Here is a 16,066-nt window from a genome sequence, read left to right as displayed (position 1 = left end):
ATACAACAGGATTCAAATAACAGGATGAAAATTCAGGCAACAACTAGCGTGCGAATATGAGGTTTGTTAAAATAAGTTTAAGAAATCTTGTGAAGAACCGCTTTGCATTTCGCTTCGGTCCACAAAATTTTTGTACATGGTCCACAAATAAATGAATCATCTGAACTTTCTGTTGGTTGCTTAGGCTAAAATGCATTTGAGGCTCGCAAAAAATATTACAAGCGCCATAGAAATGCCAGGAAAAATAGCTTTGGTTTAGCCTTACTTATCAAACATCGCTCCATAAAAGAGTTTAAAATCACACTCATTGCCAAGTGAAGTTATTGCCCTTTTAGTTTCTCCAAAACCGGAAGATACAGCAAAAGTATATAGTTTTGAAGACGAGCTTAAAAGTATACCATATTTTGATTTTGATTTAGAAGAACGTTTATATTAATATAATAATTATTTTTAAGTTTTCGGTAGTTAAGCTATGTTATATGCAGAAATATTAAAAAACTAAAATTTTCTAACAATCGTGGATAAAAAAAAAGAATAAAAAAATATAACAACATTAATATGAATTTTATATAAGTTATACTTCAGTTCTATAATGTGGGAAAAAATTCGAAATAGAAAATTCACAAATAATATAAGAGTCAATTTCACCAAGTTTCAACTTTCTAGCTTTTAAATTACGGTTGTGGCCAAAATAAAAGCATTTCATCCCAATGTGCACTGTTCAAAATGATGCACTCTATCTCTTGCACTCTACTGGAAGGCAGTGCTCCCATGATCTAGTGAGCCGGAAAAGGTCTTTTTCAGAAAGAGGAAGTACCATTCCGCAATGTTTGGACTTCTAGCATTATAAAACTAGTTCTTGTGTTGTGCTCCTATACACAGAATAGATCAATGATATTATTTCTCGGCAACAAAAAAATGTGTTTAGTGGCATATGGATCATTTGTATGCGATAATCGTCCTTCTACTATTATAATTTCTGTTCCATCACCATTTTCTAAAAACTGGCTGTTCAGTTACCGAGCGTCTTCGGGAGCTTTATTTAATGTTTCAATTCACGGCTTTAATAAAAACAAGCACTTTAAGATTTCGATGTATGAATACAATTTATTTAAATGGTTAGGTGGGTTTGGCAGCTTACAAAAATCGTTTTTTTTTTTATTTTCTTATTAATTGCTACAGAATCTCGAGAATATTCACCAACAATTTCAAATCGATTCGAATAAAAGTATCGGAGATACAGCCTTGAAAAGGTGGACGGTTGAGGTCAGGTATAAGCAGAGCGCAAACTTTAAACGCGTTTTTCTCAAAACTATGCATGTTTTCAAAGTCGGTTGACAAGATTTCTCGGAAACTACTCAACCGATCTTTATCAAATTTTACACAGGCCTTCGAGATACGATTCTAAAGAACTTGATTATTTTATTTCTCGATTCTCGAAAACGAAAATCCAATTTTCACTTAATTTTTTTCCTTTGTTCAATTTCTAGTTGTAGGTCTGTACTAAAAGAAAATATATTGTCTTTTCATTTTTCACGATTATTTCGGGAATTGTGCTGTCCACGCGAAAGCACCCTTTTTCAGGGGTCACCATAAATTACGTCTCAATGGCTGACTGTTTTATATTTCTTTCTGAAAACTTCAAAAATTGTTCTTCAAATATGTATATTTAAGAAACTTAAAAGTTGAAAGAAATTTTTCATTCTTTATAAAAAAAAACTTTTTGAAAATAGCCATTTTTGGGGCCTAGTAAACCTACTAACCCCTTAACTGATTTGGTTTATACATATGTTTATATATATGTCATGTATATATATACAAATGGCATATGTGACCTGCGTAGGGTTGAAGACCCAATTAGAATTATAGACGCGTGAGCGCGGCTCAACGCTTCTATAATGCTGCGGAGCGACCGAGAGATACCGCATGACGGCAGATGCATGTGGCCGATCGAATACACGAGAGCGAGCGAAGCGAATAGACATAAAGATAAAGAAAAGATAAACAAATTCAATAAATTATTGCCGACCAAACTTTCCGGCGGCTGCTTGACCCAATATACTCCCCCAGCAACAGCATCATGAAGGGGCAGCAGGCACAATTTGTTGACTGCCCGCCTTGTAGCTCCGGACGCCGTCCTCAGCAGCGCCCCGACACACTCCGTTATCGTCGTCTTCATTCTCGTTGTCACTCCAGCTGCGCATCTCGGTAGCCATTTCGCCAAAGTCCAAGAGCGGTTTCACATCCACTCTGGGTAATATATTACCTATCACACTAGCCAACACTGTGCAGATCCCGGCCAGACGCTTCTCCAAGTGTTGCAATATTTATTTTTTCTTGCTGAGCCCCTTGCGGAGGCGCTTCCACTTTGGCTTGAAAACACAACTGAGACAACGTTGAGACTCCACCTTCAGCGGCTCCGTCTGAGGCTGGACGAGCAACTCTGAATGCTCAGCTGCAATGAGAACCTCACCTTGAAGTGACTAGATGCACCTGCGAGCCAGAATCGAGCAGCGCTCGGCAGGGCAGTAGAACTCCGAAGCGGTTTCTGACGAGAATATTGGCAGTGGCTAGCAGCACCACATCACCAAAACGAAATGAAGCAGACTGCGTCTGCTGCGTCCACACGCACGTCAGCTTGACGCATTGCAATGCCGAGATAAGTGCCCAGATCCAAGGCACTTACGGCATAAATTTCGCCTAAACGATTATCAGGCATGTATGAGTTTGTAATCACAAATGCAGAGTTACCTGGATAAAAGGATCTACGTCGTCCTACCGCAAAGTTTGGTGCATGTGACAAACTCTGGCATCTCTGCTCAAGGAAACTTGGCGATAGACTCCCACGTTGGAATGGAATCCAAGGAATCCGAGTCAGCTTGCATTTCCTTCCACCTAGCAGCTAGCAATCTGCTGCACTTTGGCTCAGGAATACTTTTCTTCCAGGAGAGGCACAAAAACGGATTCATTTTCGCAACAAAAATTTTATTTTAGTTCGTTTGTTTATTGTCAGTTCATGACCCACTGTGCTGCTTTATCACGGGGTAATATATGTATGAGCGATTTTAGCACTCTACAAACAGCGAATATACGTTATATGTGTGTGATATGTGGGAGCAGATATTAATATTGCGCACACAAATCACAATCCGAATAATGTTTTTTAATGTAGAAATATGTTTATGTTTATATATTTTAAGCCGTGTAGCTCAAATTTTCAACAATTTATTTTCCTAAGCACAATAACGTCGGGGTTCACCAATGATCAGTTACCGGGCGTTATCCGCAGCTTTATTTAATGTTTTAAATTTAGGCTTTAAAAATATTAGGCACTTTTAGATTTCACTGTATATATACAATTATTTTATTGATTTGGTTTATACATATATATACAAATGGCATATGTGACCTGCGTAAGGTTGAAGACCGAGTTAGAAAGAAGAAGCGGGAACGTGGCTCAACTGACTTTGAAAACATAATATTGGGACGACTTATGCCAGTATCAAATATCGTAATTATTACTAATTATTTCTGTCAGTGTAACTAGCCGCAGCGGTCCACTAATTGCCCGCTATCAGCAGTTCCATATTCTTTGATTCTCCCAGATTCGCATGCCCTTTGTTGTACTTTTGTAGCGCATGCACTTTGGGAGCTTAGTTTTATGCACTTGTTATTCGGCATTGTTTTGGATCGGTTTTTGGGGTTAAATTGACCCATAATAAATATTTAAAACAGAAATTGAACCTTGTTATTTCGGCCGCTATCAAAACGCTGATAGCGTAACACATACTTTTGGCGAACGGCGAACTACCGAACTGAGCGGACGTGCTTTGCCCGAGCTCCGGGAAAACTGCAACACAAAAAAAATATCTGGGGTAACCAAAGAAACGCCTTCTACTCTTACTTTTCAACCCGCGATATCGAAATGGAAAAAATCGGCAAATAAAAACCAAGCCGGCTCACCCGCTCTGCTCACTCCGACTCCCGCGTCATAAAGTTCGCAGTGTAAAACCCCCCCTCCAATGGCGGAACCCAATTTCGCACCTACAACTAGCAGTGCTGCAATTTCTGCAACCACAGCGACATCCACTGCAACTCAAAATACCGCGACATCAACGATTACAGCGAGTAAAAAAACATCAACTTCGGAAAGTGCTAAAACTGCCCCGGCCATATAGACTGGACTGGATCGCTACATCCAATTTAAGCGCAAGCTCAGCCCGCAGAGTAATCCGGCAGGCAATAAAACAAAAATTAACCGCGTCCAGAAGATCAACGAAGAAGCAGGAAGATCCAGTAGTAACAGATTTGGCCTACTGGCGGAGGTTGACGAAAACCAACCAGCGCCAGACACCGCAGCAAACCCAAGCCCCTCCAATCTATATCAGGGAGAAAAACTCGAGTGCCCTGGTTAACCGAATTATCAAAGGGAACATCCACTAAACAAAGGTGCAAACCAAGACTGAAGAGCACTTCCGTATCGTGTCCAAATATTTGGACAATGATCCGATAAGCTATTACACGTACCAGCTGAAAAGCAGCAAGGGCATACATGTGGTAGTAAGAAAAGGGCTTCGCCGCCAAGAACGTTATTAACATTCTAAATAAAGATAAAAAGCCACAACCACTCTTCAAGGTCGAGCTCGAGCCAGAAAGCAGGTCGCTGAAGAAGAATGAAGTCCACCCAATCTACAAGCTGCAATATCTTTTTCATCGGAGAATCACAGTTGAAGAGCCACATAAACGCAAAGGTCCAGTGCAATGCAATAACTGCCAAGAGTATGGACACACTAGGTCTGTGTAGTCTGCGGGGACACCCTCAACTCCACTTACTGCACTACAAACAAGGAAAGTACCGCGAAGAAATGTGGAAACTGCGGAAGCAACCATACGGCAAACTATAGAGGATGTATGGTGTACAAGTATGTATGTGTACTGGTCACCCAGATGGGAAAGCCCACGGCGGAAGTAGAGTTCTAATCAGAGAACGCTTAATACACCATTTTCAAAAAAGGTTTGCAACAAACTTCTTGCAGGCCACATCGATACAAATTCAGTCAAGAAACTGGAGCCGTTAAATCGCTGCCGTTTACTGCCCTCCTCGTTTCTCAACCTCGGAAGGACAATTTATGGACTTCTACAATTCACTTGGGGATTGTTTTATAGCCGCAGGAGACTACAACGCCAAACATACACACTGGAGATCACGTCTAGTGATGTCTAGTGGCTTAAATACAAAAAGTACGTGAGTGCCCACATAAAACTCGCCCCGGAGTTTAACATGGAATCGGACATCGGCTACACTACGAGCGTACTGGAAGAAAAATCTCTAATCCTCAAGGGGAGAAAGAAGACCGAAACAAATACCACAAATCTAATCAGCAAATCGAACAGGTCGAGCGAGTAAAGAGGCGCACGCATCGTGATTGGGAAAACAGCAGATAACCATCTTTAGAGCAACGCCTTAAGGAAGCAACCCGATCACTCTACCAGGCTCTTCATCAACAGGAAGAAACTGCAAAGCTGAGGTACATCCAGAATCTTTCGCCAACAAGCACAAAGTATCCCCTGTGAAGGGCTTACCCATATCTTAGCGCCCAATCGAAACAACCACCCCGATAAGAGCTAAAACCCAAAAAGGCTCCCGGTGGCGACCTACTGACGCCAAAGATGCTGATCGAACTTCCAAAACGCGCTATAGAGGTCGTCTGCAAACTATTTAATGGTATCATTAATCTTGGCTATTTTCCAAAAAAGTGGAAGAAATCCATCATTATAATGATACCGAAGTCTGGAAAAGACCACACAACACCGTCATCGTACAGACCAACAAGACTTCTGTCTTTTTTGTCTAAATTGTTTGAAAAATGCTTTCTAACTCGAATAACACCACATCTGGAAGCGTGCAACATTACCCCGGCATTCCAATGTGGCTTCCGAAAAAACCACGGAATCATCGAACAAGTAAACAGATTAACATCTGAAGATGCAGATACGCTCAGCCTTCGACCAGCGAGAATACTGTAGCGTTATTTTTCTCGACGTATCTCAGCTTTCGACCGAGTTTGGCTTAATGGACTCATGCACAAAATTAAAACGTATTTGCCAACATACATCCACAAGCTACTGTAATCATACCTTTACAATAGGGTATTCTCAGTGAGATGCAACGCAGCTACTTCGGGCGACTGCAACATCGCAGCTGGAGTTTCACAAGGAAGCGCACTCGGCCCGTGACTATATGTTTTGTATACTGCGGATAATTCCACAAACGCACAACTAACAACGTCAACTTTCGCCGACGATACCGCTATCCTTAGTCGCTCCAGATGCCCAACGCAAGCTACAAACCAACTGGCTAATCATCTAATAGTAGTGGAAAGGTGGCTATCCGATTGGCGCATTAAAATAAACGAACAAAAATGTAAACATTACTCGCTTACTCTTAATAGACAAACATGTCCTCCTCTTTCACTAAACGGCATGCAGATCCCTCAAGCTAACGAAGTAACCTTGATAGACGACTAACCTGGCGTAAGCACATCGAATGAAAGAAGGTGCACCTAAAACTGAAAGAAAGCAGCCTCCATGGCCTCTGTGCGTGGACTACAAGCTACTACTCTACAATTTAGTCCTAAAGCCAATCTGAACGTATGGCTCCCAGCTTTTGGGGAACGCGAGCAGCAGCAACATAGACATCATAAAGCGCGCACAATTAAAAATCTTGAGAACTATCACTGGGGCACCTTGGTATGTTCGCAACGAAAACATCCATCTGGGCATCCTCGCCGTGAAAGACAAAATTCAGAAGCAAAAAGATTCCTAGATTTGATACACCTCTTGTTAGTCTCCCAAAGAGAAGTTTCAAGAAATCAAAGCAATGTTTTAAAAAAAAAAAAAAAGTTTCCGCTCTGCCTATACGTGACCTCGAGCGTCCACCTTTTCAAGGCTGTATCTCCGAAACTTTTAAGAATAAGAGAATATTCTCGAGATTCTGTGGAAATTTATAAGAAAATTTAAAAAAAAAACCCATGCAGTTGAGCCGCAGTCCGCTAGGTGGCGCCACGCATCCTATATTATTAGATATATAGCGGATCGTTTATAGTTGGCGGATCCTTATGAATTTGGCATAACGAATTATTTTGCCCAAAGAGGAATCCACTGAAACTCCCATCCTTCTAACTTGAAAAACAACGAAGTTATAGCGAGTTCCGATCAATCAGTTATATGGCAGCTAAAAGATATAGACGGCCGATCCTTATGAAATTTGGGAGATCGTATAAGTTTGCCCAAATTAGAATGCATAGAAAGTCCCATCCTTCTAACTTGAAAACCAACGAAGTTATGGCATTTCCGATCAATCTGTTATATGCCAGCTATAGGTATAGTTGACCGATCCCGGCCGTTCCGACTTATATACTGCCTGCAAAGGAATGAAGAGTGTGTGCAAAGTTTCAAGTCGATAGCTTTAAAACTGAGAGACTAGACTTGCGTAGAAACAGACAAACGGACAGACGGACATGCTCATATCGACTCAGGAGGTGATTCTGATCAAGAATATATGTATATACTTTATAGGGTCGGAGATGTCTCCTTCACTGCGTTGCACACTTTTGACCGAAATTGTAATACCTTCTGCAAGGGTATAAAAATAGTGTTTTCTGTAGAGTTAAACTTAAATTATTCTTTTATTAATTCGATGAATATATAGTATATTGTATAAGCTAATTAAAACGAAAGATTGATGCTGGTTTCCGTGATGTTTATAAAGAATCCTCACATACTCAGTCCCCTCACCACGACAAGGTCTCAATCTACGAGAGGGAAATAACTTAATTTGTATTGCACCTTTTAAATAAACAATTTATCTAAATCTACAAGCATATTACTAATTTTTATAAATATATACAATTTATGTTAACATACTTAATATACTTAATGAATAAATTAATAATAAGTATGATAAGTAAATTAAATAAATTAATAGTTTAAGAAACTTCCATCATGATGACTGTAGCTTGTTTTGTATGAATTAGCTACAGCATTCCTCAGCTCATTTTAGTGGCAATATTATTGATTGGACTAAGGTTATGTTCACTTAAAGCCTCTTCAAGTTGATCAGTGCTTCTGGATCTGCATATATTAAAATCTCATAATATTACCAGTTTCCTATTGTTTTCTAATCTGAGTATTCTTTCTACTCTGCCATAACTTAATTTCGAAATTGTGCTATAGGAAACGCAGGGTTCCTATAAACAACAATATAAAATTTATCACGATATCAAGATACAAGATGGTTCTTGGATTCAAAGGCTTATTGTCTCAAAGAAAAACACTAAATTTTCAGAAATGTTTTGCTTGGCATAAATAATTATTCCATTTTTCCCAAAACCATTTAATCGATTGCTATTAATTCTTTTTATAATATCGAATTCTTGCAAAGTGAAATCTTCGCTGAGAAGACTCCAAGCTTAACAAAACAAAGAAAATTTGCAGAGCAAATAATAAGTCGTTAAAAATATCTTCGGGATGGGTTCGAAGAGACTCAACAAATGGAACCCCAAGCTCGTACTTAATGCGTAGTCAAGAACTTGCCCTCTCCTAAATTTTGAAGTTCGTCTTGGACATTTAGAGCCCCAAATCTTGTTGAAGGAACCAAGTCCCCTAAAAGAAAAAGTCCCGATGCGCTAGTGGCTCTACTGCATCCAACATATAGTGACGTTTGCTTAATGCCTCTTTTAAAATGCACGACGACTTTGCTATATGTTTCTCCTTGGCTTTTATGGATGGTAATAGCCTCAGCAACAACAATTGGGAATTGTTTTCTGTCAACAGAAGCATGCTCTGATCTTCGACACTGAAAAACTCGAGAGGCTTTTACTGCGGGAGTCCATTCGGGATCTGGATTGTTGCGAACTTTTGATCTGGCCAACCAATCATGGGCTTCAAAAAATTAATAAAAATCCAAAGTCGCGTTACTAAACTAAGCAGTGGTCAATTTGCTTTAGCTAACCAGTTGCTCCATTTACAAGTCCGTCACATGTGTTTATATTGACAGTAACCATTTATTTGACAGTTGTTTTGAGATGAAGAACATATGACCTGAGTTATACAAGCCACTTCCAAAAAACAGCTTTTCCGCAGGTGAAGCACATAATAAAACCTTTGCCCAATCCGTAGCACCAGGAAGCTTGTTGGCTTGCCAAGTAACAGACTTATATATGGCTTAAACAGTCAGCTTTTCCTACACCTTCCCCTCCACCAAAGTGTTCGTAAAATATATTTTGTTCAAAAAGCATTATGCATCACATGTGCATAATATTGTCTTTGTTTGTAGTCGAGTTAGGGAAGAAAGGTCATCATTATAAACTAACTAGTCAACTGAAGGGGGATTCTAATCAATTGAAGTTCGCCATCTTCTTCAGGGTTATTTGTAGCATTGTCATCCTGAATATTTTCGTTCTGCTCTATACATGGCACTGCCAAAGCTCTAAATTCTTCGTCTAAAAATTGGAAGACAGGTTCTTCCACATACAATGGGCATATGCGGGCTATTATGAGTTTCGGATCAGCTGCCGAGATCCAATATGCTTGCTCATCCAAATTGTCCTTCAGAAGTCGGATCCTGTCACAAAAGCCAAGTTGGAAGACACTCTCGCCGGAAACAACGACAGCCTTTCGTCTTGGGAGTACATGGATTCTTGGAGCAAAGGTGCCGGAATGCGTCGCCATTTCTTTGGCTGCGTATCCACCAGCTAACCAAGTGAGCCGAGGTAGATCTTCGAATAACCGATCTTTGTGCATGGTTATTAACGCCCGTTCAGCTCTATGCGCCCTGCGTGGTGTCTTGGCGTATGAGCTTTCTAGTCAACGGCCTGGGTGACCCGTTGTTTTGTATGTTTGGAGGATGGCCATTTTGCACGCGGATGTTCAGCTTCCCGTTGCCCAACGTGCAATCGCCGACATCATGCAATGTTGCACCAGTGCGACGTAGCCTCGTTCTGGTGGAGAATTGTTTGTCCAGCCCACCCTTCAATAGGGGGGGAGGATGTTGGGCTAAGCAGCCACCAGATAAGCCGATTAGAATGTTGATAATTTGATTAGCTGCACCGGCATTTAATCTTCTCTGTCTGTCTCCCAGTTTCGCGTGCACTTTGTTGTCCTTTGTAGCGTGTACGTTTTTGGGAGCTTTGGAAGAACTTCTGCACGAAAGCTCTTGTTCTCACTTGCATATTTTGGAGTTGTTATTGACGGGCGGCTACTTCGTTATATTGCGTAGAATTAACCCTCAATAATCATAAACCTGAATTTGACATTGATTTTATTCGGCCGCTATCAAAAAGCTGGTAGCTCTACACTCATCCTAGTTCCTTTGCATGAGCTTAATGGATTCATGATTAGGTCTGAGTGTGTTTTCAATGTCGTTGGAAAGAAGTACAGCTTCTTCATTTTGCATGGAATAGAAGAGCATTAAATGCTCTCGGAAATAATCAGACGGCGAAGAGTTAATGCGAATGCGAACCCATCCAAGATTCAGGGGATGCTCTTGTGTGTTAACACAACCAGGCCACTGATGGATCCATCAGTGGATAGCTTTGCTCGGCAATTTCGTCTTTTACATCTCCCTCCAAATCATTTGCCAAATCACTATAATTAGCGGCAGATTGTGTATTTTGCTTGAGAAATCTATACCAAGGTGCGAAATCTGCTGGTCTTGTCTTTGCGCATATCGGTCAAGAATAATACGCTTAAATATATCCAACGAGTTGTTTGGTTGTCGCTTTAATTATTCTCTTCAGCGAGCCAATCGAACTCGTTTGTCTAGATAGCAAGTTCATTTTCTTCCGACATATGCAGGCCCAAAATATTGTATAATGCTTCTTGGGCGGATATTTCTGTGGCGTTAATAAACTTGTTCCCTATGTGCTGCAATTTCCTCTTAATATATATATTCCCATTATATATTATTATTTCTGCATGGATTCACGGAGCAACTGCGATACGCCTCTGTTGGATTTGTTTATGTAGTTAATGATATAACTACAACAGGCGTAGGCATCTAGGATAAATTTAATATAGCTCTGTGTAAGCCTAGAATATATTTATTATAAGCATTGAGCAGTCGGTCAGAAAATTGTCTGCGAACAAAAAATTATGACTTTTTCACTCTAGTACGTAAGGCTAATTTGTAGGCTTCAAAAATAGTTTCAAGGTTAGACAGAAAATATTAAACATTATTAAATAATGCTGCGTCTTCATTTGGAATAGTTCTTAAAGTTTCCTTAATTTTTTTTTACAAAGTTTTATGTTCTTCAACATTTACTTCGTTTCTTTATATCGGATGCAAATCAAGCGTTTCGGACATTGGAGGGTATGGCATATTAAATCGGCAAAACTCCTGTCCGCGTAACTCTTAGGCAACATGAACTGTGCTTGTGACGTTGATACTGAATTACTTCTAGTAGTTCAGGATCGTCCCCATTTCCTCGGTATTTTCGGCGCCGTCGAGCTTAGGACCACCAGCAAGCCAGTACATGCCATGAAAATGAGGAGATCCTCTGGGAAAAATGGGAGATTGAATTCCCCAAATATATTGGTACCTGTATATACCTATAATCGAAGTATCGAGAGCACGTGACTGTATCATATCGGATTAACGGAGCCTTTTCGGAGCTGGAAAGAGCTACCGCTTCTTCCTCGATTATAACCCTATTATTCAATAGAAGAAAGAGGATAACTAAAAGTTTATTCCTCTTAGTTTCAGCAGCGGAAAGTGTAATAAAAAACGTTGGCAGCCCGAATTGTCGAATCAAGTCTATCACTTTCTGATAAGAGGAGCCCCTTGTAATAATTGTGTTACTCCAATGAGTTCCGTTTAAAAACCTTTTTTTATTTCATACACTTCTCTTACAAGAAAGATACATGACAATCTTAAATCTATTTAAAACTACTTATCAACGGACTGACCCTTTCTTAAGTGCTTCAAGTGCACCACATAAATATTTGTTTAGACTGCAGGAGATCGTTTTCAAACCATGCTTTTATGGTTGTTAATCCATGTTAATCACTTATACCCATCGGTCCGATCTCTTGACATTCTATGTTTGAACACTTTCTTTTTCTCTGCCTCCCAATGAGCTGGTGCAAACCGCCTTTAAGGACGGTAAGTGGTAGCCATCATCATATTTCACAAGTCTATGTACAAAGGACTCATCTCGCAGATTACCAGCGATAGCTGCTCCAAATTTTTTGCGTAGAGTAATGGAAATTGAATTTTGTATACGCTGCATTTCGTAAAATTTATACCTATACATATATTAAACTTTAAAAACCACAGCGCAACGACGGTCATAAAAACGGATTTGGGATCTGGCTTTTTTTCACATAGTTTGTATATCCTTTAAATATTTCTCCGCAAAAAATAGTTGGAAATGAAAGTTTCTCTCCATCTTCAAGCGTTAAGCTTGTTGGGCGGCGGCCTTCTCCCGGTGCTAATGCAATGTGTCATATCGCAGTATCATTATTTTCCAATAATGTTTCATGGCCTCCGGGATTTAAAATTTTCTTCGAGCTCTACAGAATTTTGGGATAGGTGCTACTTTGGGATAGGTGCTACTCTACCGCTTCACGATCGGATTCATCCACAATAAATGGAATTTCATTACTTCCTCGAAGTGGTGCCAGCTCGTTAAGTGAAATGTTGTGCTTTCTGTCGAGCTCAGTATTCACTAAGTGACGTATAGCTTCAAAGACCCGAGTGGGTCGAATAGTTTGAGTCATGAAATTGTGAGCGTACTCTAGCCTCCTCTTTAAATGGACTTCGATTATTTGAGTAGAGTCGAAAAAGCGTAGAAGCGCAGTCACAATGTTAATACCTAAAATTGGAACGTTCACTTCTGGCATCGGATACCATTGTCTTTCATAGCCGAAAGAAATAATCCTCAAAAATAAGGATGAACTAATAATAAATGGTTATTATTATTACCAATAAATTATTTCTGAAATAACAATGAAATAAGGATGGATAATCCTCGATGAAATAAGGCGCTTCTTGAAATAAGAAGCGATGCTAACGTTTAGGAGGGGAAATTTTTGAGAAGATAGCCAGGATGTATAATCCACTTACAGCGTACGGAACCACATTCCTCCACAGCAGACACAAATTTCAGTTGGTCCTTCCTTTATGTTCCTGTGATACAGACTCCTCTCCGCTGATCGAATCCTGTAGTTCAAATCCTTACGCTGTAGTTCTCGTTCCTGTTCCATCTCATCCTCCGAAAGTTCTGCTCTTGCGTCCATATTCCGTTATGACTGCCTTTGGGAGGCATCGAATCGGTTTTGGGGGTCCATCCTAAAGTTTATTAGCCGATCCTCTGCCATTTTTCGATTTTTTTCCTCCCGAATCCTCCTTCTACCTGTCTGTCTTCCGGGTTCCTTCGTCGTTGTCGGTGCTCCTTTCTCTCCTGTTCCCTTGAATGTTCCTCTGAATCCTGCCGATGATCAGCGCGCGCTGCGGCATTCCGAATCCGTTCAGAAATTCTGTACTCCGGATCGATCCTCCGAGCAGCATCCAGAATCCGTTCGGAAATTCGGTACTCCGGATCGGTGCAGTACTCATGATCAGCAGTATTTTCCACCTGCTCTCGTCGGCGCTCCTTGGCGGGTCCTCTCGGCAGGTCGCGCGTGCCTCCATCGCGATTCCTTTCTGGGACATGGTAGTCAAGATTCTGTCGCCGATCAGCATGTGCTTCAGCATCCCGAATTCGCTCTAGGAAGCCGTATTGGGAGTACTGCCGACGATGAGAATGGGCTTCTGCTTCCCGAAGCCGCTCACGGTTACGGATCCTTTCGCTTCGTCTCATATGGGCACGCGCTATGGTAGGGCACAGGACCTACATTCCTCCAGATATTCTGGGTTCTTGGTGCGAACATTGGCGATGTGCTGAGAATTCCGCTCCTTTATTCGGAAATATTAAGTAAAGCAGCTTGTCGCCGTTACTTTTGTAATAAATGTGTCACACACGGCATATTTTCTACCTAGAGGTAGTTGAAAAATTTAAACATACGGAAAATTATGGAAATTAATTGTTATAGAAACGTAAATAATATGGAAATAAGAAATTTTAAGCTGAAAGTTAATGAGTTATCAGGAAAATAGTTCCCAAACTTTTTTCTAAATATATTTTGAAAAGCTTTTTTTAAAACACACTATTTCCTTTTTGGAATTTTCACAGGTATAAAAATACTTTTTCCACACTTATTTTTTCACTTGTAAAAAAATACTTCTTCACACTTTTCACACACACATTGTTAAAAAATACTTCGCACTATCTGGCAGAGTACTCATCACTCGATACATTTTTGTCATTGACTAATCTACGGATTATTGCGCGCGGTTCGCACTGCATACGTATAGCCCACCTCCCGTCCAACCGACCGAGGGGCGCTGACGCGTAATGTACGGCTCGAATCACGGGAATAGATCCGAGATAGTTTAAGCGAAGAGTAGGAGAAAGATATCACGAGGAAGAGTGTTGCGCAGATAAACCTGTAAAAAGCGATTTAAGATATTTAGTGGAGCAAAGTGACAAGATGTAGTAGAGACCATTGTAGTCCGAACATATAGATATATGGTCGGTAAATTTAAGTCTCAAATCTAATAGGACACCTAGTTCGTTAACCTGAGTTATAGTTCTAAGGCGTTCCCATAGAGAAAGTATATAGCCAGGTGAGAACTAGGTAAGGTTATTTGCTAAACACCAATTTTGAAGTTTATCCAAATCGGATTGAAGTCTAGACTGGGCGCTAGTGAATTTATACTGAAGGCATAGCTTAACGTCATCAGCGTTCATAAAAACAAGTGAATTAGTTAAGGCAAGGGGCAAGTCATTAATAAACAGTCTAAAAAGTAGGGGCCAAAGTTTTGTTCTCCCAGATAAGTAGCTCGAAATCCAGATAAAAAGATCAGTTGGGAATCCCAAAAGACTGAGTTTACTTATAAGAAGCGAGTGGTTAACAGAGTCAAATGTGTTACTGAAGTCAGATACTGAGATCTTGAAGCTGTATTTCCTTATGCTCCGCAATAACGTCTCGTACTGGTGGAACATTAAGTTTCTTTTTTTCTAATATAGCACCATAGCCCTGGTGATTGTTTTCAGTATTTTTGACCGTCTGCCAAATTTGGATACCATAGGACCAATTAGGACCATAGGACCAATATGAAGACAATTAGCTTTAAGTTTTAGCTATGGTGGTACCTAATGCTTAGATCAATAACCCAGCTCTATCAGACGGCGCCTACATGTACCATACCCGGGCCCGAAATCAGAAGCAACCCCAAGCAATTTGAGTCAGTATAATCAGAGGTAGTAGGCCTTACGTTGACCTTACTGTGATCATCCATCTAACTATAGTTAAGCCACAATATATGTATATATTTATATATACAATATATGTATATATTTATATGTATATATTCTTATAAAAGATACGGTTTTTCCAAAATAAAGACAGTTGCGACAACAAGGTTAATCTTCTGGTTACTCAATATCATCTTGGGGTACTTATGCCAAAACCTCCTCAGAGTGTTGCTCCGGTCTGAGGGACCGCCAAGAAGATCTAATATACCTATATTATTTCTATACCTAATACCCTCATTGTGCTGCTCCCGTTAGACGGACCGTATATTTTCATGGGCTTTACTCTGACTCAGAGACCTACCGTACTTCCACGAGATAAAGTTCGATGATAGTGGCCGCAGAAAGCTCTATAGATGAACAGACTACGTTTTCTTTGCATCGATATGTCGCCGACATAGTCATTCTATCTAAATGTAGTCCCAAGTACGTTTCTTCGCTTGCTTGACAATTCTGATTGTTTTGCGGTAAACGTGACGTGTTTGCATTTCCGTTCGTTTACTTTTATTCACCCATCGGATAGCCATTTATCTTTTGCTTCTGTGGGAAATCTGGAGCGACTGAGTATAGCTGTGTCATAGTACACAGTATTGAAGCTCGATAATCATTTGGTCGTGATCTTCAACATTTTAGCACTTGTTTGAGGATAG

At 40.3% G+C, this 16,066-nt stretch overlaps 1 protein-coding gene across 2 annotated transcripts in view; it reads left to right on the top strand.

Annotated features, from left to right (window-relative positions):
* The window catches only part of LOC6496775 (mitogen-activated protein kinase ERK-A), a 68,806-nt gene that overhangs the window by 45,383 nt on the left and 7,357 nt on the right, over positions 1 to 16,066 (top strand). The window lies entirely within an intron of this gene.

The sequence above is a fragment of the Drosophila ananassae genome, chromosome 3L (genome assembly GCF_017639315.1).
Source record: "Drosophila ananassae strain 14024-0371.13 chromosome 3L, ASM1763931v2, whole genome shotgun sequence".
Lineage (NCBI taxonomy): Eukaryota > Metazoa > Arthropoda > Insecta > Diptera > Drosophilidae > Drosophila > Drosophila ananassae.
Note: the sequence above shows the minus strand (reverse complement) of the source record. Positions and strands in the feature narration are given on the sequence as shown.